Source organism: Cotesia glomerata, linkage group LG7 (genome assembly GCF_020080835.1).
Source record: "Cotesia glomerata isolate CgM1 linkage group LG7, MPM_Cglom_v2.3, whole genome shotgun sequence".
Lineage (NCBI taxonomy): Eukaryota > Metazoa > Arthropoda > Insecta > Hymenoptera > Braconidae > Cotesia > Cotesia glomerata.
The window spans coordinates 15204363-15220698 of NC_058164.1; the positions used below are offsets into that span (position 1 = coordinate 15204363).

The following is a 16336-nucleotide window of genomic DNA, read 5'->3' on the forward strand; positions in this document are numbered from 1 at the left end:
TTAGGATAAATGAAAATTTTCAATATTTTTCATTCAACTTAACTTTATTATGTGTATCTATTTTGTACAAGAATTAAAACTGTTTAGGCCGTACTATTCCCAATTTAGACCAATTTTAATATTAATTGTTTTCGATCGTTTCTAGACCAAAATCAGACTTTTTTGTCAAAATCATTTGGCTGTTTTTGATTGCATCAAGGTCGAAAACAGACTAAAACGTTCCATAATGTTTAGGCGGTTTTTGATCGCCTGTAGATCAAGCACAGACCTTTTACAAATTCGATGATGATGATGATGATGATATATGAATTTATATTAGTCAAGTATAATTAGGTCTAATTATATATGTATAAGTTTATACATGATTGTATATACTTATTAGGGTGCTTTTTTTTTTCAACTATTTTTTTTTTTTCAGTCCCATCGTGAAATTTTGTTGCAAGTATCCAAAAAAAAAAAATACCCTGAAAGTTTGGGCTCTTAATATTAATATTAAGACCTCGACCCAGGCGTTTAAAGATTTTCCCTTAAAAAAAAACACAGAAATATTGGTTTTTTTATGTTTAAATTTCTATAGTTCAGTGGCATTTCACAGCATTGCTTTGTAACGTCCACGTTTTCAAAACGTACACGTTTTCAAATGATATTTTTAAAAGATATTTTTTATAATTTGACGCAATTTTCGATAAACGCAATTTTCGAAATTACTAAAAATTCATCATTATCTCTGAAAATTTTGATTTTAGCGACTTGGTGCTCAAGACCTTTTTTGTAGGAAATTGAATGTTCTACAAGTTTGTCATTCACATTTTTTCTGTAGCTCTTGTCATTCACGAGATAAATGCGAAAAAACGCGAATTTCTTGGAAAAATCAAGTTTAGAGGCCTGTACTACCTTGCCGGTTCGAGTTACGGCTTGGCCGCAATGGACACTTTTGTAGAGCCCTCAATTCTGAAAAAAACCCGTCCACGGTCGAAGCAATGCTGTAAAATGCCACTGAGCTATAGAAATTTAAACATAAAAAAATCAATATTTCTGTGTTTTTTTAAGGGGAAATCTTTAAACGCCTGGGTCGAGGTCTTAATATTAATATTAAGAGCCTAAACTTCCAGGGTATATTTTTTTGGGTACTTGCAACAAAATTTCACGATGAGACTGAAAAAAAAAAAATAGTTGAAAAAAAAAAAGAACCTTAATACTTATATATGAATCTATATATAACCATATATAATTACATATAATACCATATATAATTATATATATTCTATAAAAAGAATAAACGTGGTATACGGAAGAAAGCCAAGGAAGTGGAGGAGAAAGTGGAAAGGGTGACAAAGGAAAGAGGCAGTTACAATACAATTAAGTTTATGTAAGCAGATTATATGTACTCAGTCCTATTTCTAGGCCCTTAAAGCTGAAATAAATAATTAATAATAATTTATATATTCTATATATAATTATATATGAATTCATATTAGCCAAGTATAATTAGCTCTAATTATATACAGGGTGTCCCAAAAGTCACGGACGCCATTGTAGCATCTGATGAAAAAAATAATTCTGAGACGAAAAGTCTTTAGCCATTTTTCAATTAACCGCATAGATAATTAATTATTAATTAAAAATAACGTCTCTTTATTTGTTAGAGAGAGAGAGCGCCAGTGTCCAGTAAAGTATGTGCCAAACAAAGACACAACTAACTGTATGACTAACTACAGTCGACGCTCTCTGTATTGGACCTCTCTGTATTTGACCGCTCTCTGTATTTGACCACATTCTTCCTCTATATTTGACGATTTTACACAGCTCTTATGGACAAGGACGAGTCAAATACAGAGAATGATCCTGTACGGGCGAGTCAAATACAGAGAGCGTTGACTGTAGTTTCTATAGCTAACGTAGTCACACATATTTACTTACACATTTACACGTGCAAGCGTCTTCGTTGGAACGCACTTGACTTGACACTAGTGCTTTCTCTCTAACGCATAGAAGGACGTTATTTTAATTAATAATTAATTATCTATGCGTCTGATTAAAAAATGGCTAAGGACTTCTCGTCTCAGAATTATTTCGTTTATCAGATGCTACAATGGCGTCCGTTACTTCTGGGACACTCTGTATGATTATGTATACTTATATATAATAACATATATAATTATATATATTCTATATATAATTGTATATAATTATAGGTGATCAGGCTACATCATTTTTCCCATGTATTGTTCATTAAGTGATGCGTGAACGGATAAAGTTTAATATTTATCTTGTCATCTTGTCAACATTTTAATCTTGTCGATAGATTCACGTTGTGCTTAATATCGATATTTAGAAAACTCTAGATTTAGATCACACACACACACACACACACACACACACACACACACACACACACACACACACACACACACACACACACACACAAATAACCTCTCGAAATTAAAAAATTGACAATTTCCTTTAGTGGAAAACTAAAAGTATACATCGTTTTCTCAACAGCGTCTGATAAAGAGTAACAAGATATTGTTAAAAAAAAAATTATGTATGTAAAACTGTATACAGTGGTTTATATAAATATTCATAATTTAAACTGATTCATTGTCTGCATCGCTTATGTCGTGATTGGATATGTAGTAAAAGTAAGATAGAATGATAAAATAACAAAAGAAAGGAGAAAAAATCAACATAAAAGAAGTATATGAGGTACGTTTAGGTGTTTAACCTTTTCGTCTTTTTTTTTCATGTAAAGGAAAGAAGATCACATATCCTTTGCAGCTGTTGCTCTCACCACCTGCCTTTTACGATCAATCCTCTTTGTGAATACGCACACTATTCACATATGAGTATATGCAAGTTCTTGATATAAAATTTTTACGCAATCTTTGTGTGGTCACGATAAAATCAAAATTTTGTATTATGACACGTCTAAAATAAAGATAATAGGCTCAAAATTCATTAAAGACAATATTCACTTGAGTTGATGATAAACTTAAAAAAAAGTAGTTTAGGATTTACAAATAAATAACTTTTTAACTCCCCGCTATAAAAATCGAAGATTTTCAAAAATCGGGAAGTTATTGGTTTTGGCCCGTTTTTCGAAAATCGACTTTTCATTATATCTCGACGTTTTGAGGTCCTAGGAAGCTTCCCTGACTACCCTGAATAAAAAACAGTATTGAGACAAAGAAAAAAGTATTGAAAAGTATTGGATTGATTAGAAAACCAAAACTTTTCAATACTTTTTTCTTTGTCTCAATACTTTTTTTTTATCAGGGTACTCCCGCGAAGTTGTCACTATGTGTGTGTGTGTGTGTGTGTGTGTGTGTGTGTGTGTGTGTGTGTGTGTGTGTGTGTGTGTGTGTGTGTGTGTGTTTTTTTTTTTTTTTATCTTAGGGGGGGGAATCCTTCTTACGGATTCCAGGCATAGCTGTTCGGCCTGGATATGTGGCGACTCGACGCAGCGTCATACTAAAACTCGACGCTAACGCCCCTACCCACTAAACCCTAAACCCCTTTCTTCTTTCCTCTAATCCCTCATGGAAACCGCCGTCAGGCATTACTTCGTGATGGGAGGATCTAGCTACTGCTATTCCTTCTGGTGGCTAAGGTGTTATTTTTCCTTCCTTCTAGTTTCTGTCATTTGCCCTTTTTCTTTCAATGGAACGCAGCTCTGTAAGCACTTCGGTAGTAAACGTGCTTGTGGCGTTCCAGGCAGCTTCGGATGACAGCATTTCTTCTACTATTGACTCTGGTGTGATTTTCTTGTTCAGGATCTTCTCTAACTCATCACGCTGTGGGTTAAAACGAGGGCACTCGAAAAAAACGTGCTCCGCATTTTCAGCAACTCTTGGGCAAGACGGACACTCTGGGCAATCATCGTGCTTAAAGCGATAAAGGTACTCCCGGAAACAGCCGTGTCCTGACAACATCTGGGTCAGATAGTAGTTGGCCTCGCCGTGATTCCGGTTAAGCCAAACGTCAATCCTTGGTATGAGACGGTGTGTCCATCTCCCTGTTGTCGCGGCGTCCCACTGCGATTGCCATCGCGCGATGCTGTTCTGCCGTTCTTTAGCTCTGAGTTCCTCGGCACTTTGCGCGGTTGTCCTCTTTCGTTGGTAAAGGTTACGCCTTTCCTCAGCTAGGACTCTGAGCGGCAAAGTTCCGGAAATGACACACACTGCTTCCTCTGATATTGTTCGAAAGGCGCTGGCTACTCTTAGCGCGCTCAGTCGGTAAACTGGACATGCTTTCCTCCATGATTCTTGGATCTCAAGTGCGTCGGCCCAAATGGATATACCATATGTGAGGACCGATGTAACTACTGATGATAGCAATGACCTCCATGTCTGCTTCGGGCCACCGATGTTGGGCATCAATCGTACTAGGTTGGCTACTACTGCTGATGCTTTGGTGGTCACGTGTTCAACTTGTTGTTTAAAGTTAAGACGGGCATCGAGCATCACTCCCAGATATCGAATGAATGGTTGGGATGTGATTTCTTGGTCTCCGACGTTTAGGTTGATCGTTTCCACCACTTTTCTGCTAGTGATAAGTACAGCCTCGGTCTTCTGTTTAGCCAGTTGTAAATTTACTGTGTCCATCCACTGGTTAATTCGCTCAAAGGTGATAGCGAACATATGTTTTATCTCATCAAGATGCTTGGCGACTATTACTACGGCTACGTCGTCCGCGTACGCTACCAGTTTGACGTTTCTTGGTAGTTTCAGTCTCAGCAATCCGTTGTACATGACATTCCAGAGAAGTGGACCGAGAACAGAACCCTGCGGTACACCTCCAGTAACATCATACTCCTTTGGACCATTCTTCGTGTCATATCTCAGGACTCTATCTGTGAAGTAGCTAGCGACTATCCTTCGTAGGTATCCTGATACGTTCATCTCTTGAAGGGCTTGCATGATGCAATCCCAGTTGGCGGAGTTAAAGGCATTTTTTATGTCTAAAGTTGCCACCAGGCAATATTTCTTCGTTCCTCCCTTCCATCTGGTACCGGCGATTGCGTCTTTGGCTATACCGACAACCAGGTTGATCGCGTCCAGGGTTGATCGTCCTTTCCGAAATCCGTACTGATTGTCTGCTAAGAGTGGATCGACAACTGCTTCTATCCTTTGGTGGATTATACGTTCTAGTATCTTACCGGCTGTATCCAGCATGCAGAGTGGACGATAAGATGACGGTTCTTCCGGTGGCTTTTTCCCTTTAGGAAGTAGTACCAGCCGTTGTTGTTTCCACTTCCGAGGGAAAATCCCTTCCTTCAAGCAGATGTTGTAGACGTCGAGGAATAACGCTGGCGCTGCTTTAATAGATGTTTTCAAGGCAATATTAGGGATTCCGTCCAATCCCGGTGCTTTATTATTCCCGACGCGGTTACAAGCTTCCATCAGTTCTTCTTTCGTGACAGGTGGAATATCATTCAGTTCGTCCTGTGTCAACAGATAGTTGAAAACGCGCTGTCGTGGAAACAGCAGAGTCACGATCTTCTGTAAGAGTTGAGGACACGTAGGAGACGGCATTGGCTGATATTTCAGGTGTGCCATGACTACCTTGTAAGGTCTACCCCACAAGTCTTTGTCCACCTCGTTGATTAGCTCTTTCCAGCAGTTCTTCTTGCTATCCTTGATGGCTTTGTTTAAATGTCGACGAGCTTTCTTGTATTCTGCGACTAGTTCCGCTGAGTCAGGCCGCCGATAACCACGCTGAGATATTCTTCTTTTCTTGAGACACTCTTTCCGTAGGAAGCTGATGTGTTCGTTGCACCAGTGCACCGAAGGTCTTTGGTTCATGCCCCGTTTACGGGGCATGCAGGTGTCGCAAGCCTGGGTCACTCTCTTCATCAAGTCCTTGGTCATTTCTTCTGCAGATCCAGTAGTAAGCGGTTCACTATTTAGGGCAGCTACTAGAGCACCTGGGTCAAAGGATTTCACCTTCCACCCAACGATGTCAAGTTTCTTAGCCGGTCTTCTAGTGTGTGTGTGTGTGTGTGTGTGTGTGTGTGTATGTGTGTGTGTATATGTGTGTGTGTGTGTGTGTGTGTGTGTGTGTGTGTGTGTGTGTGTGTGTGTGTGTGTGTGTGTGTGTGTGTGTGAAAGTATGTGAACCGCTTATAACTTTTGAACGGCTAATCCGATTTTATCGCGGTTGGTGCCATTTGAAAGGGCTTGGCCAAACTTAGATTTTAAGTATAATTTGGACCGATTCGGATCAGTAGATTTTGAGAAATCTTAAAAAAACTAAGAAAAAAAATTTTTTCCAAATGTGGTTTTTTTTTTAAAAACTTTTAAACGGCTCCACCGATCGATTTCAAAAACTAATCAGCTCTAGACAATAAAAAACACGTCGATCGCCACCAAGCTGGTCGAAATCGGTTAATTCATTCGAGATATATCATGAACGAAAGAAAACCGAAAAAAGTGTTTTTTCGAAATTACTCCGAAATTTTTGGTTTAATCAATTGAAACCTAAAAATTCTTTATGAGGTTGATAAAACTTCGTCGAATGCCGCCGACCGCGTGAAAATCGGTTGATCCATTCAAAAGTTATAGCGGTTTGAAAATTCCAAAAGTAGTGTCTATGAAACTTCTATCAGACTTTTGAGCTCGAAGAGCTCAAATGCATAGAAATACTATCTCTTTGAGCTCAGCGAGCTAAAAATATCACATAAATTATATTTTGAGCTCAAAAATCTCAAAAACGTCATAAGTACAATTTTAAGCGCCCAGGTATGGAATTAGCGGGAAGTTGCAGGGATGGCCTTTAGGGTGAACCGTTTTTCTAATTTTTTTTTCTTACAATATATACGAATTCCGTAGAGCATGTCAACTGTTTTTGTTCCAAAGGAAGCTTAGAACATGTGTACTACCACCATCAAAAGCCAGCGGTTTTTTAAAGTTAACTATTAATGCTTAAAAAATTGTTTTGAACTCCACTAAGTTTATGAGGCGTTAAGAATCGAATAGGACCTCCAATTTTGGGCATTTGAATCTCACATGAGGAGTTTGAGATAACTGTTAAGGCATTAAAAATGACAGTTCCGAAAAAAAATAAAAGAAATACGACATTTGAGACGGTGAATTTCGACTCGGGTATATTATATGACTGATTCATATCATTCTCTCACTACTTTTCATTAAGAAAATTTATTTAAAAATTAAAAAAACTTGTAAAGCTTACATTATTTTTAAAATGATTTTCGAAAATTGATTGCAGCCCTGAACAAAATATTATTGCTATTATTATGAAGATATTACATGTTATGACTATTTCTATCTAAATCTTTCATTATATGAACGTATTTATTGATTGGAATGTATCGAATAAATATCCAAAAAATCAGTTCATTTTGAATTTGCTATCTCATTTATTTCCGTGTATATTAGTTTAATTTTCGTTGAATAAGTAAGTACAATAAAAATCAAGTCCTCAATATCAAAATGGGGACTCACAAAATAATTTGCCAGCTGACACGCGTTTTCTTTAACGTCATTATCGTTTTTGTAGATCTGTAAATCCTCAAGAGAAAATAAGAGTACGGGAGTTATATCCTTTGCCTTCTACCTCTTTCTCAGACTATTATTTTTACTACCGTCTCTTTCACCTTACGAATCTCTAACTTTTTTGTAATGGTAACCACCTGCTGCAATTTTACATTCTACGATTGTTTAGTCTTCTTATGATAAAAAAAGACCAAGCGCTTTTTAACTGGTGTAATCGCTATTGTGCACAAATAAAGAATAAATTACTTTCATAAAGTTAACTTCTACAACTATAAAAGCCCAAACAATATATACTAGAGTACACTTGTTGTAACTTTTTTTTTGTATTAAGGTAAAAGCCCCAATAGATGATCATGTACCAGTATATGATCACTCCATGTATTTGTATATCTATATTCACAAATATAAGTATACAAATAAATGGAGTGATCATATACTGGTACATGATCATCTATTGGGGCTTTTACCTTATTGTTTTTAAATAATATTTTTTTCGCGCTAGGTAATGGATGTATAGTAAATAAGGACAGACATTAATGAGTGGATACTAAAATGATGATTAATTTTGAATTCCACACGCAGAAAAAAATTTTGTTTTTTGAAGATAACCTAAGATATGTTATGGTAACAAATGAATTTGTTAACATAGGGATAACAAATTATAAGTTAAAATAACAAAATTTAGGTTATAACAAAGTTATTGATATGTTATAACAACAAAACAGTTTCGTTACTATAGCAAAATCTTTAAGTTGATTCGACAAAATACTTTAGCTGGCATAACAAATTTTTTTGTTAAAATAGCAAAATTATGCTGTTAAAATAACAAAGAGAATTTGTTGGAGTAACAAAGACAATTTGTTAAAGTAATTAAGAGAATACATAATTTAAAAATATGCTATAATCAGCTATAGCTGATTTGTAAAATATTTTAGCAACGAATTAGTTTTGTTATTACAACAAAATCATTTTGTAACAACAACAAAGTCATTTTGTGACAGCAACAAAATGATTTCGTTAGGGCAACAAATTGATTTTGTGAATTGACAAATTGGTTTGTTAGTACAACTTGAAACATTTTGTTAATGCAACTAATGGATTTGTTGCTATAATTACACTCATTTGTTACCAGAACAAATTTTTCAGTTATCCCGTCTTTTGTTATTTCAACAAAATTGTTTTATGCCTGCAAATATTTATTTGATACAAATAAATTTATTTATTTGAGACAAAGTTATAATATATTTGAATGAAATCCAGATTTGTTTATAGTTAACAAATATTTCTTTGGTGATCAGATTTGTTAACTATAAATAAATGGTATGTTTGAATATACTCTAAGCAATGATTTTTAGTTTTAGGTTAGGAAAGTTGTAAAAGTGGTCATATCGAACATTTGGGGTAAAATGGACACTTCTTTTGGAATTATTAATTATACTGAAATGAACAATGACAATAAAGTTAGCCGACATCTAAAAATTTTTAGAATTTTTTTTATTGAAAAAAATTTTACAAAAAAAATTTTTTTTTAATTTCATTTGTAAAAAATTCGAAAAACTGTAAGTGCAATTAAAAAAAAATATTATTTAGTTCTAATTTAACACATTAAGCAAAATAAAAAAATAAAAAATGTCGACTAACTTTATTATTATAAATTAACAGACATCTGTAAATTTTTTCGACTTTTGTAACAATAAAATTATTATGAAAAAATTTTAATTAAAAAATTTCACATCCCAAGCGGCATACTGGCAAGCAACTTAATAACATCAAAAAGTTATCTAAAAAAAGTTAGATGCCAACAATCTCCACTTTCAAAAAGTTGACAAATTTTCTACCGAAATGTATCCCTAATGTCCTTACAAGAAGTTATCACAAAAAGTAACAAATTGATAACATATTTACGTTAAAAAAATGTTAAGTAAAAATGATAACAAAATATAATATTTAAGATAACAGAAGGTTCACTTTTAGAAAACAAAATGTTATCTTTTTGTTGCGAAAATGAACAAATTTTTGTTAATATTATACTTGAAAAATGATAACTTTTAATTATAGAAAAGTTACCCAATAGATGAGTATTAGTTAACGTTATTATTGAGGGATACTGTATATACGTTAAAAAATTTATGATACGAATATGAACAAATTGTACTGCAAAATTTGTAATAGACATAAATACTTATAGTTTATTTTTTTTATATTTCGTGTTGCAAAATTTTTAAGACAAAAACATAAAAAAATGAACCGTAAATATTTATATTTAATACAAATTCCACAGTACAATTTGTTCATATGCATACCATAAATTTTTCACCCGTATTCAATCAGTTATAATACTGTTACAAATGAATAATAATAACATTTTACAAGACATTTAAAATTTTTAATGAACATAAAAAGTACATAACTTTAATATTTACAAATCTGAATTTCTTTATCTTAATGTAATGACTATTAAATTTTTTAATTTAAAGTAAAGAAAACAAGCCTTAACATTATAATTATTTGATATTCATTCTAAAAAAACTATGTTTTTTAAAACATTTCTTTGCTCACAACAATGTATTGCAATTTTTTCATTATAATTGTAAAAAGAAGAGTCTAAAATTATATTTTTTTTTTTTACTTTAGACCACTATTCAAACATATCACAATTTTAAATATTATTATAATTAGGAAAAAACAAATTTACTAAAATTATTAGTATTAAAATGATAAATACTCAAATCTTTGTCGACTCTTTGGGGTGTTCGGGTTCTTTAATTTTCTGCTCAGCTTTTAAGCGATCACTTCCTCTCTGAAACCATTCTTTAATACGATCTTGTACTTTATCCTTAGTTTCTCCGTACTTTTCTACCAAAAACTCTGTTGAAATAATTAACGAAGTTGAACAATTAAAATCATTTGAACACTACGCAATATAAAAATATCAAAATATATATTTATATTTAATTGCCTTTGTCGATGTTATTTTCACTTAATCTTCGCCAATTAATTAAAAAAATCTCCATCCAGACTTAGAAATGCACTGAATATACTGAGTATAATTGATGTAGTCGGGACATCCACAGATTCGGTAGAATCTGGCGCCAAGTTCCGTTCAAATCCGTTGTAAACGGAGCGCCAGACTACCGACTATGTTTACTGTAAGCAGAACGGTTTTTTGAGGTTGCGAAATTTTATTTAAATCTACGGTACTTTTTTTACCCAATTTGTTTATCATAACAGTAATTCATAATTTATTTCACCGTATTTATTAATTATATTCACTTATAACAATTTATTTACTTGAAATTATTAAATTTTATCAGCACATACTATAGCTCGCTCACAAATTTCGATCCTGACTTTTTTTTATGGAGAAAGGTCAGCGCCACAGACTAGATAAAATAAAAATGTGTAGTAATCCTCCTATAGATACGCAACTACAGTTAAAAAAAGTAATTCACAGCTTGCATCTACATTCGCCAGGGTGCGCTGGAATTGTTTTTACATAAACTGTAGCTTCAAGAGGATAGTTTGCTATAAAAAATGCAGCCAACGCGAGATTTAAGTTGGTACCAATTGTAAATTTTTATTATAATTACAAAAAATACTAAAATCCGAACAAAAACAGTTTCACTGTAAAATCGCGCCAAGTCCACGTTCATAAGACTATTAAGAAAAAAAAATTTCTTATTTTTTTACAAAAAGATATAAAATAAAAAAATTCAAGTAATCGATTTGATTGTATTTGATTTTCGGAAATTAAAAAAAATTTTATTGTAAATTTGAAAATTAAAAAAAAATTTTGGAACGTACTTGGTGTGCGTCATTGTGTATTTCAATTTTTTTAAAGTCCTAGTAAATAGATTTTACGAATTTCATTAAAAGTAAAATATTTTGCAACCACGCCCACTAAATACGTTCCAAAATTTTTTTCTTAATTTTCAAATTTACAATAAAATTTTTTTTAATTTCCGAAAATCAAATACAATCATATCGGTTACTTGAATTTTTTTATTTTTTTATTTTATATCTTTTTGTAAAAAAATAAGAAATTTTTTTTTCTTAATAGTCTTATGAACGTGGACTTGGCGCGATTTTACAGTGAAACTGTTTTTGTTCGGATTAGCTAAACTGTAAGAGACTGCACGCGTTCTTGTATACGATTTATGGATCAAAAGATTTTACTTGTTACCGAAAAGATTAAATGTTTATAAACAAAAAAATGTCAACAAATTGTTAGTTTAAAGTTGGCTCAATCTCATGACCAGTTGCGCATGTGTTTGCGAAATTTAACGGACAAGTAATGGTTTACTGATTGAAAGTTAACCTGCTTTAGTCATTTTTATGGATGCTCGAAAAGTTATCCAAAAAATGTTAACTATTTGTCATACTAATATTATCATCTTTTAGAGTAAAATTATTTCTAACTTATTGCTGACTAATTAACCATTCTAGATTATTAACAATATCTCGCCACCTGTAAGATGACATAATAGAGTTAACTTTTCAAGTTGTTCATTTTGTTTGTTTTGTATTAACTTTTGTAATTTACTTAAAGTTAACTGAAATTGTTATCATATAAATACCAAAAAGTTACTTGTGCCGCTTGGGATGTTAAAATTAATAAAAATTATAAGTGAAAATTTTTAGAAGCATTTTTTTATTGTAATCAATATGTGAATTGATATTATAATAAAATAAATATAAAGGAAATAGTGGTTGGTCACAAAAAAAGTCAAATGTAAACAATACTCTTACATTCAAAAATAGCGACACCAAGCGTAATTTACTTGAAGAGAGATTTACTTGATAATTTACTTGACGATAACATCTAAAAAAATTAGAAAAACGGTTCACCCTAAAGGCCATCCCTGCAACTTCCCGCTAATTCCATACCTGGGCGCTTAAAATTGTACTTATGACGTTTTTGAGATTTTTGAGCTCAAAATATAATTTATGTGATATTTTTAGCTCGCTGAGCTCAAAGAGATAGTATTTCTATGCATTTGAGCTCTTCGAGCTCAAAAGTCTGATAGAAGTTTCATAGACACTACTTTTGGAATTTTCAAACCGCTATAACTTTTGAATGGATCAACCGATTTTCACGCGGTCGGCGGCATTCGACGAAGTTTTATCAACCTCATAAAGAATTTTTAGGTTTCAATTGATTAAACCAAAAATTTCGGAGTAATTTCGAAAAAACACTTTTTTCGGTTTTCTTTCGTTCATGATATATCTCGAATGAATTAACCGATTTCGACCAGCTTGGTGGCGATCGACGTGTTTTTTATTGTCTAGAGCTGATTAGTTTTTGAAATCGATCGGTGGAGCCGTTTAAAAGTTTTTAAAAAAAAAACCACATTTGGAAAAAATTTTTTTTCTTAGTTTTTTTAAGATTTCTCAAAATCTACTGATTCGAATCGGTCCAAATTATACTTAAAATCTAAGTTTGGCCAAGCCCTTTCAAATGGCACCAACCGCGATAAAATCGGATTAGCCGTTCAAAAGTTATAAGCGGTTCACATACTTTCACACACACACACACACACACACACACACACAGTGACAACCTCGCGGGAGTAGTCAGGGAAGCTTCCTATGACCTTCAAACGTCGAGATCTGATGAAAACTCGATTTTTGCAAAACGGGGTGAAAACAATAACTTCCCGATTTTTGAGAATTTTCGATTTTCTTAGCGGGAAGTTAAAAATCTATCATCATTCACTGATATCTTTTAAATGGTTATGAGTTCTACCAGCAATAGAGATCATTCTAAAATTGACTAGAAATTCATTAAAAAGATTTAATTACGTCTATTTTTTTTTAAATGTGAAGACTCACTGATACACAAATCAACTGAAGGCGGCACCTATAATTTTTCAAGCACAATTGAAATTATCTTGGCTCAAGTAAAGTTTTTCTTAAATCAAGAAATTTTTTTTCGCTCAAAAAAATTTTTCCATATAATCATATATAATTTTATTTAATCATATATGATTATATAAGGAATCACATATAATTATGTATAATCATACATGATTATATATGGAATTGTATATAAGATTATATATAATTATATATGACTATATATGGAGCAATATACAACCATCCAAGATTATATATCGCTCTATATATAATTATTAGGGCCGAGAATTTAGTTTTTTTAAAAGAGAGAGACAGAAGATAGGTGTAGCCAAGCGTTCTGATTGGTCATAATAAATTAATTGTTTTTTGTTTTTCGCAATCAAGTGAAGACAGCAGCTTGAAGAAAAAATAAAAATTAGATTGCTAATCCAACATGAAAATATGAAAAATATGTCAAAAAAAAACAGGTTGGTTTTCAGATGTAAAGGTGCTTGTAAACAAATACAAGTCTGTACTGCTCAGATAAATAAAGAAGAGAATTTGAAGCACAGTGTTGGGACTAAAATGTTTGATAAAATTAATTTAAAGTGAACAGTGACAAGCTGGCAATTTCGCTGAAGATCGCGTAAAGGAATTGCTCCCGGTCTCACTGGTAATTTTGCTGGAGATCGCACTGACGTTCTTTTTAAAGGTCTCGCTAGAACTCTTGCTGACAGTCTCGCTGGAGATCACGCTGACGGTTATTCTAGAGGTCTCGCTGACGGTCTCACTGGAGGTCGTTTTGCTGGAAGTTGTGCTAATGGTATTGCTGCCGGTCTCGCTTGGTGATTTTGCTGGCGATCGCGCTGACGGTCACGCTGGAGATCACGCTGACGGTCTCGCTGGAGATTACACTGACGGTCTTTCTAAAGATCACACTGACGGTCTTTCTGGAGATCACGCTGACGATCTCACTGGAGATCGCGCTGACGATCTCGCTGGAGATCGCGCTGACGATCTCGCTGGAGATCACACTGACGATCTTTATGGAGGTCTCGCTGGTGATTTCCAGCGAGACTACCAGAAAGATCGTCAGCGTGATTCCAGCAAGATCGTCAGCGTTATCTCCAACGAGACTTCCAGAAAGACAGTCAGCGTGATCACCAGCGAGACCTCTAGAAAGATCGTCAGCGTGATCTCCAGCGAGATCGTGAGCGTGATCTCCAGCGAGACTCCCAAAAAAACCGTCAGCGTGGTCACCAGCGAGACCTTTAGAAAAACCGTCAGCGTGATCTCCAGCGAGACCTCCAGAAAGATTGTCAGCGTGATCTCCAGCGATACCATCGCCGTGATCGCTAACAAAATTATCAGCGTGACCGGCAGCGTGATCTTCAGAAAGATCGTCAGCGTAATCATCAGCGTGACCTCCAGAAAGATCGTCAGCGTGATCTCCAGCGAGGCCATCAGCGAGACCGTCAGCAAGAGTTTTAGCGAGACCTTTAGAAAGACCGTTGGCGTGATCTCCATCGAGACCTCCAGAAAGACCGTCAGCGTGATCTCCAGCGAGACCGTCAGCGTGATCTCCAGCGATACCATCACCGTGATCACCATCAAAATTACCAGCGAAACTCCTAGCAATACCATCAGCTCGATCTCCAGCAAGATCTTTAGCGAGACCTCTAAAAAGACCGTCAGCGTGATTTCCAGCAAGACCATCGGCAAGAGTTCTAGCGAGACCTCCAGTGAGATCTTCAAAAAGACCGTCAGTGCGATCCCCAGGAAAATTACCAGTGAGACCGGGAGCAATTCCTTTACGCGATCTTGAGCGAAATCGCCAGCTTGTTTACTGTTCTCTTTAAATTAATTTCATTAAACATTTTAGTCACAACACTGTGCTTCAAATTCTCTTCTTTATTTATCTGAGCAGTACAGACTTGTATTTGTATACAAGCACCTTTACATCTGAAAACCAACCTGTTTTTTTTGACATATTTTTCATATTTTCATGTTGGATTAGCAATCTAATTTTTATTTTTCTTCAAGCTGCTGTCTTCACTTGATTGCGAAAAACAAAAAACAATTAATTTATTATGACCAATCAGAACGCTTGGCTACACCTATCTTCTGTCTCTCTCTTTTAAAAAAACTAAATTCTCGGCCCTAATAATTATATATACTGTAACGTGGTAGATTTTTATTCGACGCCCAATACTTGGGGTATTATAGCCTTCCAGGCTCGAATCCAACGTCGTGAATGTTATGTGTGAATGAATGAAAATTTCACTAATTTTTATGAATTATTTTGTATAAATACGTAACGCTGGGCGAGTAACGAAGACAGAGGGAGTCAGAGCGAGTACGAGGCTATGCATTGGAGCGACAAGGATAGAGCTACGACGATAATAAGCGAGTACCGAAGCGAGCGAGGCACCGAGCGGCGTAAGCACCCGAGAAGTCTGAGGACAATCGACGCTGCATTGCCGCACGTTCCAATACGACGATCACCATCGATGACAGTTGGTTAGTCAGTACTGCAGGAGCAGAGGTGACTAAAGACTGTCGTGGAGGTCCGTTGACTGTTATACGGGCCTAGATCAACTATCGACGGGGATCAATTCCAATGGAAATGAAGACTAGCGCCACCAACTTCAACGAAGGAAGAAGCGGGTACTTCTCTATGAGGAAGAGGATTCGAGGCTGGACTGTTGATGGATTCGGACGCGCTTTTGCGCGCTCCGCAACCTAAAGTTAATTTCGAAGTATTGTCGCGATTTTGTTCACTTGAAATTAATTGATAAATTGTATTGAAGTATTTATTTTTTTTTTTTAAATAATTTATTTATCGAGTCGACCGCATGAAGCTTTTCCGAGCTGCTACGATGAGGACGACGCTCAATTGCTTGGTAAGCCGACGTTCTTGTTCAGTGTTGAATCCAGCGTTTCGAGTCCACGTTGTAATTTTGTAAAATATTTTGATTAATAAAATA

General features: G+C 34.7%; 1 long non-coding RNA gene across 1 annotated transcript; it reads right to left on the minus strand.

The window, feature by feature from the left end:
• Nucleotides 1–879: 879 nt before the first annotated feature.
• On the minus strand, nt 880–16049 carry LOC123268352. The gene is made up of 3 exons (XR_006510216.1): nt 15814–16049; nt 3158–3161; nt 880–890 (listed from the first exon to the last, which is right to left on the minus strand). It is a non-coding gene; the product is annotated as an uncharacterized LOC123268352 (long non-coding RNA).
• Between the last annotated feature and the right edge of the window lie 287 nt (nt 16050–16336).